The sequence below is a fragment of the Musca domestica genome, unplaced genomic scaffold, assembly GCF_030504385.1.
Source record: "Musca domestica strain aabys unplaced genomic scaffold, Musca_domestica.polishedcontigs.V.1.1 58, whole genome shotgun sequence".
NCBI classification, from domain to species: domain Eukaryota; kingdom Metazoa; phylum Arthropoda; class Insecta; order Diptera; family Muscidae; genus Musca; species Musca domestica.
Window position 1 is genome coordinate 887,935 of NW_026712360.1, and position 14,259 is coordinate 902,193.

A 14,259-nucleotide genomic window follows, 5' to 3' on the forward strand; every position below is an offset into this window, starting at 1 on the left:
TTTTTACTTTCCGGAAATATTTTGAATGTCCACCAATATAAATAAATTGTATAATGTCTTATACGCTCAATATTGTTTCTTTTATCAAACCTCGTATGAGTAAAACCAAATTCCAAGTAAGTCCCATTTATAGTTCGCAGAACCCTATTTGGCGTATACGTTGTGACATCAATCATACGCCCAGGTGGTTGCAAAAGAAAATAATAATTTTTGAGCCTAGTACTCACCTCAAATATTTCATTTTTTCTTTGTTTTTCAAATCCTCATCCATATTTAAATAATACCCTCAACCACTTCGAAGGAGCTTCCAAAAAAATTTCAGTCGAAAAATACCGCTCAAAGAAAAATATGGATGCTATACGAAGAGGTGGTTTTGTATAAGTTATTTTTTGTCACCGGCTGTAGTACCCATTACGAGCTTCAAATGCGATATTTAAAGCAATTCCGGTGAATAAAGTCCCTAAAATCATCAAAATGCTGAATATCGGGGGGTACCGTTGTATGGGGGATTTACGATAGCGTGGACCTATATAGACAATTCTCTTCCAGGAAGTGAAGTACTAAGAAGGAATTCCTTATGTTAATTTTCAGACAATTCTATTGAAAAATGAGGCTAAAATAATAAAAAATACCGAATTTTGGGGAGTACTGTTATATGGGGGTTATACGATATCGTGGACCTATATACACCATTTTATTCCAGGGGGTAAAGTTCTCAGAAGGAACTCCTTTTGTGGATTTTCAGACAATTTCATTGCAAAATGTGGGTACAATCATCAAAATACCGAATATCGGGGGCTATACGTTATATGGGGGCTATACGATATGGTGGCCCGATATAGTTCATCTTCGAACTTGACCTGCCTACAGAAAAAAACTGATCTTTGCAAAATTTTAGCTGCCTACCTCAGTTCGTTTTGACTCTAGCGTGATTACAACAGACGGGCGGACGGGCAGGGATAAATCGTCTTAGAATTTTACGCTGATCAAAAATATATATACTCTGTAACGTCTAAAATTATTATTTCGATGAGTTACAAACGGAATGAAGACATAACCCCCCTTGGCGTATACGTGGTGACAGCAATCATACGTCTGGGTACCTGCAAATAAGGGATTTAACTTTGAGGCTTGCAAAAATGATTTTGATGGACTTAGGCCAAAGATGAGTTAAAGTTTTTAAATCAAATATAATCTTGAAAATATCCTTGGAAATAGGTATTTAAAAGTTATCCAATTTTTTACAAATATATATTGCAGAATTCCTTGCCAAAAATATAGAAATCTTTTAAAAATGCATAATTTTTCAAATAATGAACACCCTGACGTATACGTTGTGACAATAATCATACGCAGGTGTGTGCCATTAACGAGAATTTCTGATAATAATTTAAAACTATTTTTTAAGTTATTTCAAAAGCTAAGTAAATATTTGTTGATGGTCATACACTTAAGAAGTCCCAGATCTCTAAATAAAATTTAAGGATTAACATGAAAATGTGAAACTGCCCAACAATCCCGCCCCTGAAAATTAAAAGCCATTTCATCTTACACATTTTTACAATTAACGCTGTTTCCAAGTTCAAAATGTTGTTTTTTTTTTGTACTTTTATTTAGATTAAATTTCAATAATTTATCGCTGCTTCAATTTACAAAATAATGCTGCTGTAAAAATATTCCCCCAGCATTTGGTGGTAAGCTTTGGGGTGAGTGACTGGTTGGCGGACTGGCTGGCTGGTTGTCGTTTTCTTCTTCTTCTTCGGCTTCCGAAACACACATAAAATAATTATAATAAAATTTCATAGCATATTGAGATCTCCCGTAGGCAATTGGCATGACGTGAGGCCATCGTTAAAAAGAAATTTTAAATATTTCTTTGGTGCTGGCCGGGGGCGCAGTGAGGGAGTCCAGTTGTGGAGGGATGCTGATGCTGGTCGGTGGTGGTGGTGGATGAAAATACCAAAAGACAATGAATTTTCAATAACGTTGCCTATCCAAATGTTGAAATTTGAAGCTGTAAATAAAAATGTTCAATGATATCAGCTGTAATCAAGGATGGAAATATTTGTCACCGACAAACACAAATACTTACACAGACACACACACACACACAGAGTGAGTGCCATTCCTACCAGTTTTTTTTTTGAATGGTGTGCAAACATCTAGGACATATGTACTGAAAAAAGCGGAATTTCTACCCACCAGGACATTGACATTTAATTGTGTGCGAGTTTTTTTAGGGGGTGCAAGAAAAAAAATCTTCTAAATGGTGCTGTGAATTTTTTGCCACTTTGACAATTGAAGTCATGCATGTGGCGTTTTTGAACACATAATTGTGATTTATTTTTATCGAAATTGCAATTAACTTATTTCAATTTATACGATTTGTTGTAATTTTGGAAATTCATTGGCGCGAGTATTGCAATTCAAACGATTTCAGGCATTTTTCATAGAGTGGCCAACATGGCGTATGCGTTGCGACATTAGTCATACGCAGGAATGGCCATTTGAAGGGATTTCAGTAAAAACAATATAAAATTAAGATTTTTCGATTTATCTCAGACGTTGTTTGAACAAAGTTTTAAAGATAGAACCTAAAAAGGTCCATGAGTCCATAAATAAAAGAGAAATATGCACGGAGGATTCAAACAGTTCTTTGTAAAAAAGCCTAACAAATCAATACGATTTTTTTTTTTAAAAATCTGTATCATAGTATTTAATGTTCCACTGATTATTGTGAAATTTAAAAATGAAATTCTAAATATAAATCATTCCGAAAATCAGTATTTTCCAAGGAGTAGACACTGTAGCGTATACGTTGCGTCAATAATCATACGCAGGAATGTCTACTTGAAGGAAATTCAATAAAACAATTAAGTTTTTGAGCTATGTGCAATTTTTTGTTTGACATCAGCACAAAATGGCCTAGAATCCTTAAACAAAATAATAATTTGAAAAAGAGGTGCGTAACCAAATAAATATGCGGTTTTTTTGAAAAGATGCCGCATCAATTTCTTTATTTTTTATAGTTTATCGTGAAATTGTAAAATTCCCTGCCAAAAATATTGAAATAATTCCGAAAATCGGTATTTTCCAAAGAATGGACACTTTAGCGTATACGTCATGACAATACTCATACGCAGGGGTGTTCCATTAAAAGGAATTTGTGAAAACAATTCAAAGCGAAGATTTTGTATATTTTTTTAGAAGCTCAGAAAATATATTTGGAGGGCTTAATCCAAAGGCGAGTTAAAGTTTTTTAAATCAAATATATTCTTGAAAATATCCTTGCAAATATTTATTTAAAACTTATCCATTTTTTGTCCATTGTAAAACGGAAAAATTCCTTACCAAAAATATTGAAATAATTAAAAAATTAACACTCTGACGTATACTTTGTGACAATAATCATACGCTGGTGTTTCCTATTACCGAGAACTTGTGAGAACAATTCAAAATTATTTTTTTTGAGTTATTTCAAAAGCTGAGTAAATATTTGTTCGCGGTCATAAACTTAAGAAGTCCTACGCCAAATTGCTAATATAATTCAGAATGACTTTTTTTTTGGTACATCCCACCGATTTCAGTCTAGAAAAAAGTAAACCAAAATGAACCAGATATAGCGTTGTGACAATAATCATAAGCATGTACCCTCAGCCATATGGCTAGAGAGGCTATATATCATAAGATACGGCCAAAACGTTCCTCATCGAAATAATGGTTTTAGACCGTAGGTGCCTTTGGACCAAATCCGTTTCAGGACATTTGAAGTTGATCTAGCGATGTCCGTCCGTCTGTCTGTCTGTCTGTCTGGGTGGTGCGCAAACTTGGTACATCGTAATATTATTATCAACCATACATCGAGTTTGGAGATGAGGAATATCGGTTCACACCTTTTAGTATCTCCCCCACAAAAGGTGAAAATTTCCAAAGAAAATTATTTACGCACAGAATGCGAAAGCATAATCCGATTTTGCTCCAACTTTGCATATCCTAATATTTGCATCAGAGCTATATGAGGTGCGAAAATTGACAATATCGGTCTACTCCATCAAGTACCTCGCCCACAAAGGGTCAAAATTTGGAATAATTATAGCACTGATAAAATGTGATGTAAGAGTCCGATTATCTTCAAATTACACACATCTCAATATTTTTATTAACCCAAGGTCTGGTGTGAAGATGGAATATATCGGTTCACTCCTTCTGGTAACTCCCGCACAAAGGGTCAATGTTTTAAATAACCAAAACGATTATAAAATCCGAAATAAGCGTTCGATTCTCTTCATATGTCACACATCCCATTATTTCTACTAACACAAGATATGCTGTGAAAATGGGATATATCGGTCCACTCCTTCTGGTACCTCCCCCACAAAAAGTCGAAATTTAAAAAAAAAAATATATATTTTTTGCGCAGAAAGAGAAAGGATAATTCAATTTTGCTCCAAATTTGCAAATCCTAATATTTACGTCAGTGCTAGGTCAGGTGTGGAAATGGACAAAATCGGTCCACTCCTTCTGGTACCTCCCCCACAAAGGGTCAAAATTTTGAATATTCATGAAGATCATAAAACACGAAATGAACATCCGATTTCATTCAGACTTTGATAGATCTCAATATTTCCATTAACACAAGATCTGTTATAAAGATGCTAGAGATCGGACCATTCCTTCTGCTACCTCCCCCACAAAGGATCACAATTTTGAATAACCAAAACGATTATAAAATCCGTAATAAGCATCCGATTCTCTTCATATTTCACACATCTCATTATTTCTACTAGCACAAGATCTGCTGTGAAGATAGAATATGTCGGACCACTCCTTCTGGTACCTCTCCCACAAAGGTTCAAATTTTGAATATCATTGAGGCTAATAAAACGTGAAATTAACATCCAATTCCATTCAGGTACATGCCAATATATCCATCAACCAATTTTCTTGGTACTGCACATTCCATAGAGGATCAACAATTTCAATAATCATAACAGAAGTCAAAATGTATTTAAATAATCGAACATTGGATCAGGGTATACATCTATCGGCAAAAACGAGTGGTACGTTTTAACTTGTTCTAGAGTTTTTTTTTTTTTATTTTAGGTAATAAAATTTTCCAATTTTCAAAATTACAGTATTCAAAATCCATCTTACGCTTTTCGGAAATTTTCCATTTCAGCTATTGTGATGTCTGATAACATTGGGTCGTCTTAGTCACTAACATAAACTACATGAAACTATTCCTCAAATATTACCATAGCTCTTGCGGCATTGTTTTCAATATTGACCATAATTTGACGTTTTGACATCTCAGTCGTAGAATTCAATACCTTAATTGATATATTGTCTTTCCTTTGCTTTCAATTCTTAAATATTCCCATTTAGGTGTATTATGGCGTATACGTTGTGACAGCACTTATACGCACCTATGACCCCACAATGTTTACAAAGATTCATAGCTGTTAACATTCATTCGAAAAGTCTCGTTATCAGCATAATTTTTATTTATTTTCGTTAACCCATTAATTTTCTCCCCTCCATTTCCCCTTTTCCCTCTCGCTGTCACATTTTCCCCCTTTCGGCTATAACTTTTCATTTAATTGATTAACTCTGTTTTTTGTTTCGATTTCAATCTTTCGCGGCCCATTGTCTCGTCAATTGCAATTGTCGATGGCTGTCCAGAAGTGTCAATTTAATTTATTGAAATGTTGATGTTGAACCAGGCGATACGATAATGTTGTCCATTGTCCATTGTTGTGGAAAAACATGGCCAAACAAACGCGCACTTAAATAAATTCCAACATTAACACTTTTTTCAATAATTGTTGACACATTTGCAATCGTTGAGAGAGACCGGTGTGTGTGTGTTTGTGTTGACTTTACACTTACACATGTAATGTAAATTGCCCCCCCGGGGGATGGCATGCAATAAAAATTACATGGAGACATTATGTTTAATTATGGTTTACAGTGTTTTGAGACAAATATTGAAATTTATATAATATATGCATAATTTAGGTGTGTGGTGAATTTCGAGAATTTCGAGTGGAGGTGGATTTCGAGTTTGTGTCTCAAGAGAAAATTGTAAATTATATTGAAGGAACAAAACAGAAGGATCAAGAAAAGAATTGTCTTCGACAGGACCTAACTTTTAAGGCCCTCTTGGGCATATTCAGATAGTTTTCTACCAGAGAGTGTTGGTACCCCTGAGGAATTTCAAGTAGCAAATTTCAAACAATTCTAGTGGAATTTGCCTTAAATCTCCAAAACAAACTCAATCGGGAAGTACGAAAAGGAGAATCTAACATGGATTTTTATTTAAATTCAGAATAACGGCACATGTGAACAAAATATCAGATTCCCTATCTAAATTCATTCGAAAAATTTTGAATTTATATCAGACTTGGGGACAAACTCCGACTCGTCTATATTATAATACCCAACTATATTATAATACCCAATGGTGCAGGACATACAAACCAAATTCTCAGATCATATGTTTACGTTATTTGAAACAAAACGTTGTTGTTATTTCCCAAGCTATTGAAAATATCATGGTGGTATTAAGAATCACATGTGTACAAAATTATTCACTTGCTAAAGTCTCATTGTAAAAACGTATATTTGACAAGCTAAAAAGCATCAGTCGGTTTTGCCGACAGATGTATATCCTCAGCCAATGTTCGATTATTTTAATATATATTTTGACTTCTGTTATGATTATTCAAATTGTTGATCCTCTATGTAGTACGTTCTGAAGGAATGGACCAATATTATCAATTTCGTATCGGACCTAAATAGATATGATATAAATGTTGCGACGTGTCAGGTTTGGACCATATCGACTGCTTCCTTCAATTTGTATGAGGTATGTGATTATTCTTGAAAAATGTGCATGAAGTATCAGATATAGTCGACCGAAGCATTCCATTTTAAGACTTCATATAATAAAGATAAAAATATTGGCATGGGCAAAATTACAAGAAAATCGAACATTTATATCCGGTTTTATACGAAATTATAAATTCCATATTCATCACAGGTTTCTGGTTGAGAGAAATATTTAGATATATCTACTTGTAAAGAATCGCTGACTTGTTTTACAAGTTATGACAGATATAAGTATTGGCAGTTCTGACACTTTGTGGGTGAGGTACCAGAAGGCAGTTGACAGATATATATCTTCTTCGCGACAGATCTTATGTTAGCAACAATGTTTTTTGTGTGTGAAATTTAAAGAGAGTTGGTTGCTAATTTCGCTTTCTTTGAGCGTTTTTTTTTTTCTCAAAATTCTGAACCCTTTGTGGGGGAGGTACCGGGAGGTATGATCCCATCTCTACCATCTCTATAACAGATCTTGTGTTGATAGAAATATTCACATGTGCCAAGTTTGATTGGAATCGGATGATAGTTTTGCGTTTTATGACCTTCATGGATATTCAAAATGTTGACCCTTTGTGGGGGAGGTACCAGAAGGAGTGAACCGATATATTCCATCTACACAGCAAATCTTGTGTTAGTAGAAATAATGGAAAGTGTGAAATATAAAGAGAATCGGATGCTTATTTCGGATTTTATGATTGTTTTGGTTATTCGAAATTTTGACCCTTTGTGGGGGAGGTACCAGAAGGAATGGTCCGATCTCTACTATATTTGTAAAAGATCTTGTGTTGGTGGAAATATAGAGATATACCAAGTCTGAATGGAATCGGATGTTAATTTCGAGCTTTATGAGCTTCATGGATATTCAAAATTCTGAGCTTTTGTGGGAGAGGTCCCAGACGACCATCGATCATCTTCACACCTTGGGTCAATAAAAATATTGTCGAATCGGACACTTACATCACATTTTATAAGAATTATAATCATTCAAAATTGTGACCTTTTGTGGGGGAGATAATTGATAGAGTATGCCGATATTGTCCATTTTCGCACCTGATCTAGCACTAATGCAAATATTAGGATTTGCAAAGTTGGAGCAGTTGGAGGATTATTTTTGTTCTTTCTGTGCAGTAAAAAATATTTTTTATTTATTTTTTTTTTTTTGTTAAATTTCGATCTTTCAAACCTAACTATTAATGTCCATGAATTGCCAATTTTTGCCATAGGGTCTAGTACCCATTGAGAACTTCAAATAGCAAATTTCAATTAAATCTCTCGGAAATTTCGGTAAAATAACCAAAGGACCCAAAGTTGGGAGAAACGAAAAAGTGGACCAACATAAACCATCTTGGATCTGAATTTCAGACCCAAATCGCAAGTGTTCAAAGTATCGAATCCCTCTACCAATTTCTTTGGAAAATAATGATATTCCATCACACAGACGGACGCATATGGAATATGTCATCCCAAAATTTTTTGTGAATATTTCGAGTAGCAACAAAGGGAATGGCGATGGTGGAGTTATACTCTCCATTCATTAAATCATTAAATAGGTTCGAAATCCTCAAACAATTTTTTTAAATATCTAATTTTTCAATCCTTTTAAGACACTGTTTTTTAAATATTTCCCAAATTATTTACAATGCAAACAATTATAAGTTGTTTTTTTTCGGAATTGGACATAGGTATCCCTTTTATTTCTAAAATATTATTTTTGCTTTTTTCCATATTTTTGTTTTTTCCCATATCCTTCCCTTGGCCTTGAATTCAATTTCATTTTTTAAGTTTTGATTTTGTGCCGTCGAACCACTGTGCATCAATAATAATTAATAAACATTAAAAACACGTTATTTTTACATTTATCGTCATACTTACACGCACACCATCACATACACACACATATATTTACAAATTATTTGACGTAGACAAGGATGTTTTTTTTTCGATTTTCTGCTGACGTTAATATTTCTGCCTAGAAAGGGACGGGAACAGTTGCTGACACCTACAGCTATCTTTAAAACAGACAAGGCGATAAATTTTAATCCGATGACTGGATGTAGGGCCTTGTCGAGAACATTTGTTTTAATATTGAATTAATTTGTGTTGAGAACATTTTAGGAATGGGGGGTTTTATTGAGGTGGGTAGTCTGACTTAAAAAAAAAAAAATAATAATAATAATAATAATACTTATAATAAATAAAAATAAATAAATAAATAATAATAATAATAATAATAATAGGAATAATAATAATAATAATAATAATAATAATAATAATAATAATAATAATAATAATAATAATAATAATAATAATAATAATAATAATAATAATAATAATAATAATAATAATAATAATAATAATAATAATAATAATAATAATAATAATAATAATAATAATAATAATAATAATAATAATAATAATAATAATAATAATAATAATAATAATAATAATAATAATAAAATAATAATAATAATAATAATAATAATAATAATAATAATAATAATAATAATAATAATAATAATAATAATAATAATAATAATAATAATAATAATAATAATAATAATCTTAATAATCTTAATAATAATAATTATAATACGTATAATAATAATCTATTTTTTGTGATCTTCCATAAATTCCATAAAATTTTGATCGATCCGTGTTGAGAGAATAACTTTCTCTTTAAACACTTCTTACTGATTGACTAAAAACAGATCTCTCTTTCCATGCAATAGAGCCTTAAGTGTTTAAGATTTTTTTTTCTCAAAATCACCTCGAATATGTTTTCCCCCATTCATTTGTTACTTAACCCACTTGGCTATGGGACAACCGGTTGTTCCTTTCAATATCCTACGGCAGTTTGTCTTGAAGGAGAAACACACAATCTAGGCTATCAGTGTTCAACTGTTGTTGGCATACATTAATGCATATCCTCTTGAGAGTATTAATGTTTGAATGGATATGTGCGTCAACACACTCACACACACACTCTCTTACTCACGCACACATCTGCATCTGCCTGCATGTGAAAAGGCATATCAATCATTGTTTGCTGAAATTAACAATTATGCCTAATTAAGAGCTTTCTCTCTCTCTCAGCTCCTTAGTCCCTCTCTTTCATCTCATAACGTAATTGAAGCATATAAGTGTCAGAAATTTGTTGCAAAATGGATCTTTATTACATTATGTATATGAGAGGAGAACATAATATGGATTGACAATGATATCGTTAGGAGAGATATTTTTTCAAATTTAACAGAATCGTATTAAATTGTAGGGATTGACTTAAATTGATGAGAACGTGGAGAATATATTCTGAGCTAGAAACCTGGGAGGTGGGAAAATGGATTTAAGATATTAGGAAATCGAGAAAGGTCCGTGAATGAAAATGTCCTCGGCAATACTTTTGCCGACAGATAGATATTTAATACGAAATTCTACAGCGTCGGAACCATATACAGGGTGAGATAAAAAACTGCAACGAAGTCAAACGCCATAACTTTTAATTTTTTTTTTTTAAATTTTATTGAATGAAAGCAAAAAATGTCGGAAATAGCATCAAATTTTAGAAAAAGTTTAGATTTGTTCGAATTGGTCACCTTTGGCACGAATTGTGGCCTTCACACACTGCCTGTCACACGTTGCCCGAATTTTGCTCTGCGGTATTTTGGCACATTCCCCGCGAAGCGCTTGCTTGAGGTGATCGACACTTTGGTATTTTCTAGTGCCAACCTTCCTTTCCAAGATACTCCAGACACAATAGTCCAACGGATTGGTAACCGGAGATTTTGGTGGCCATTGTGTGCTGGAAATGAAACGAGGAACCTCATTTTGTAACCATTCTTGGGTGGCGCGTGCTGAGTCCAAGGTCTGCGACCAAAATGTTTGCGTGCCCAAGGCTTTAATACACCCTCCAGAATATTTTCGCGATAATTTTCGGCATTTATTCTGATGCCAAGGTCGATTGCTACGAGTGGAGAGCGACCATCGGCTGTTATGGCGGCCCACACCGTCACCATGACCGGCGCTTGAGTTCTGGTGACCAACCGAAAGTGCACATTTTCAGCTGACCTCTTTGGCAAGTAAACACTAGCGGATCATTTTGTTCTTCACAAAATGCAGGACAGCGAATGTTATCTCATCGGAGAAACCCAAATTCGGCAGTTTACCACTTTCGGCCAAGCGAAGCAACTCTTTAGCCCTTTGCGGTGTAAGTTCTTGCACTTTTAGGAATTTCAATGGCTCGACCCCGACCCCGAGCTCATTTTTCAATATTTGCCGAGTGGAATATTGCGATATGTTCAGCTTACGATCCATTTTTCGGCCACTGCGACGCGGGTTTCGATCAAGTCGATTCTTTACTTTTCGAACCATTTCTGCTGATGTTGCTGTTCGGTCCACTTCCTTGACGTCGGGCTACGCTACCAGTATCAGATCACGTTAACGAGCGATGGTACGAGACACAAAAGATTTATTCACATTTAAATGCTGGAGTGGTCTAACGATAGCCGCTTGTGGTTTTCCAGCCAAATATAAAGAAATCGCCCTATCACGCTTGAATTCCATCACGAACATCTTCTTTTCTGGAAAATTCTCACCAGAATGCTCTTGTACGCTTGTAAATAATATAAAAATCTGTCACTGGAATAATTGTAACAGCTGTCGGACGAGTGGCTTAGAAATGACAGCAGTCTGAAGTTGGTTGCAGTTTTTTTTTTTTGTATCCCACCCTGTATAACATAGAAATTTTACAGCATCGGAACCATGTATTTTAAAATTTATTTTAATTTTTGTAAACAATTATGTTGTCCAAAATGTGTAATTAAAGCTAATTTTTCAAGAAGTGAATGAATAATACATAGACATTGATTGGTTGGTTATTAAAAAAAACGAAGATAAATTGGCCGCTTGTGCTATTACACCTTCTTCCTCAGCTTTGTTTTACATACAATATATTTCCTCTGCTGCATATAACCGGCATTTTGTTTTACATTTTTCTTCTAATCATCTTCGGTTCCCACTCTGTATTTCCTGTAATCTCCCGCATAACCCGCACATACCAAAAGCCAGATGCGATTAATCAATCAATAACAAAAGAAAACAATTAAATTTTCTTGTAATTGCGATTGTGTGAATCTTTCGGTGTAATGCATAGATGCCCAGTAGTGGCTGATTTCAGCAATTTCAACTCACACGTATTCTTACGCTCTTTTGTTTGATCGCCAATCAACCAATAGGAAAGCAGAAATATGAGTGGGAGAGACAAGCTACACAGGCAGAAATTCTGTGTAATATTTACATTTAATCGTAATCGAGACTGCTGTTAGTGAACACATAAACTGAAAATTATTGCGATATGTCAATGATGTCATTTCAAAAGCATTTTATGCTATAAAATGCTTTTGATGATATGCAATGTGTTATATGTTATAAGACATTTAAAAAAATAAGAAATATAATAAAAAAACATTTTGAAACTGTTCATAAAGACATGAATTGTTTGCAGGGGAAGAAAAAGAAAAACGATTTAAAATGTATAAGAAACTTTTTATAAAAAAGTTGAAGGAATGGGTAAATCAATATAGAGATAATGATGAAGATATGGTGGAGGAGAATTTAAAAATGGGTTTATCTAACTTAATAAGTTTATATATTATAAAAAAGGGAAGGCCATTTTCAGATGGGCCGTTTGTCAAAAATATGTTGTGTCAAGTTTTTGAAAAACTTAATTTTAACACTAATTTTATTAAAAAATTACCTTTGTCCCGCAATAGTATAACCCGGCGATCCCTGTACATTCATTAATTTTACATTTCCCAGAAAAAGCAAAAAATTGCGACACCCGCCACACATGTGCTTTCGTCGCTATCTCGTTGACGACTAAATAAAATGAATAGAAAAATATTTTCTTCCAGTGTTATTTCGTCGCTCTCACCAATACTATTACATTGGGCATCTATGGTGTAATGATTTATGTTTACATTCCTATCCATCTCTCTCTTAACAGCTCTCTCTCCCTTTCTCCACTACCTCAGTGAGCTGAGGTGTTGAATCATTCACCTGCACAACAAAGAGAAGGAAATACATTAAATCTCTTACCATATAAACGAGCCACCATTTCGCAAGGAATGCATGTATGTGTTTGTTTGTTTGTGTATTTATTGCATAGCAACATGTCTAGATTTGCTTTACAAGTGTTAATTTGTGTGTTGAGTGTTGGCAGAATTATATTCTCATTTTGTCGTCATCAATCATGCGTCAAGGTGCGGGATCAGTAACAGCAAAATCACAGGGCTTGGAATGGAATGTAATGTATATGTGTGTGTGTGTGTTATATTTTGATTTCATTCTCATAACATATGCCCTTTTTTTGTTACTGTTGTTCTTGGTAAGTGGGGAAAACAGACAGACAGAGTTAAGATGATACGCATTACTACTCTTATTGTGAAAAGATTTAAAGATGATACTCTAATGGGAGGTGGGAGAGTGAGAGGAATTGAAAAGGCTTTTTGTTGGAGTTGTAGTTAAGGGGAACTAATTTATTTGGTAGTAGGTTTTTAAAGGGGAATAACTGTTTTCTTTGGAGAAGTGACATTTTAATGTTAGTTGTTGAGTAAAGAAGAGATTTTTAAGAGAAATCTAATAATTAGGGTTTTAATGCTTAATTTTAGATTCTTTAATATAATAGTACAGTCTAATATTGTCATTGAAACTACCAATTAATATAAACAAACACAAAACCAGATAGACATTTTCATTTTGGTCCTACATATCCCATTTTTATCCTAGATATAAAGTTAATATTCTTTTGGCAATTTTCGAATTTTAAGGAGATTTGGGGGAGGTATTTCGCATTTTATGAGATTTATGAGGGTAAAATATTTTGCTTCTTTGTGGGGGAGATATTAGAAGAAGTGGACCGTCATATCTTCATGGGAGATTAAATGCTGTTTAAGTTTAAAGAAAATCGGAAAATGATTTCACATTTTTTGAGAGTATTTGGTCAGTAATTTTTTATACCCTCAGCCATAATGGCTAAAGAGGGTATATATCATTTGAACGACCAAAACGTGCCTCATCGAAATTACGGTTTTAGACCCTAGGTCTCTTTGGACCAAATCGGTTTCAGAATATTTGGAGTCGATCTAGCGATCGATCGTATGTCTGTCTGTCTATCTGGCTGGTGCGTACGATAACTTTCGAAGGGAGCAACCGATCTGATCCAAACCTAATGCATCGAAATATTATTGTCAAACTTAGATCAAGTTCGGAGATGGGTAATATCGGTCCACTCCTTCTGGTGCCTTTCACACAAAATGTCAAGATTTTCAAAGAAAATCATTAACGGCACAGAAAGAGAAGGGATAATCCGATTTTGCT